The sequence below is a fragment of the Sinocyclocheilus anshuiensis genome, unplaced genomic scaffold (genome assembly GCF_001515605.1).
Source record: "Sinocyclocheilus anshuiensis isolate Anshui unplaced genomic scaffold, SAMN03320099.WGS_v1.1 scaffold206, whole genome shotgun sequence".
NCBI classification, from domain to species: Eukaryota; Metazoa; Chordata; class Actinopteri; order Cypriniformes; family Cyprinidae; genus Sinocyclocheilus; species Sinocyclocheilus anshuiensis.
The window spans coordinates 579,715-580,145 of NW_015542358.1; the positions used below are offsets into that span (position 1 = coordinate 579,715).

General features: G+C 31.1%; 1 protein-coding gene across 4 annotated transcripts in view; it reads left to right on the forward strand.

The window, feature by feature from the left end:
• LOC107691825 (voltage-dependent L-type calcium channel subunit beta-2-like) overlaps nucleotides 1-431 on the forward strand; it is a 33,465-nt gene that overhangs the window by 21,813 nt on the left and 11,221 nt on the right. The gene's annotated exons all lie outside the window — the stretch shown is intronic.

The window sequence follows — 431 nt, forward strand, 5'->3', positions numbered from 1 at the left end:
TCATTCCACCAGGAGGGAACAGTTAATGTAAAAGTCTGTGAAAGTGATTTTGTGCCTCTTTAAATTTTTAGTTCCCAAAAGAACCTTTCAGTGAACAGTTGTTAAAATAAACGTTTTTCTTTGTGTGAAGACCATTTTAAAGATCTAAAGAACCTTTTTCCACTACAAATAACTTTTTGCAGAATGGAAAGATTCCATGGATGGTTAGGATTCTTCATGGAACCATCATTTCCAATAAAGAACCTTTATTTTTAACAGTTTATACCTAGAGATGTTTGTGCTGGTATTTTTGTCACTAAATGTGTCACTTCTGGAGGATGGTGTCATTAGGAAACTGCCATCATGAACCAAAGCCACTCAAACCAAAGTAGTGAAAATGTTCATATATATATATATATATATATATATATATATATAAAATATAATTCACA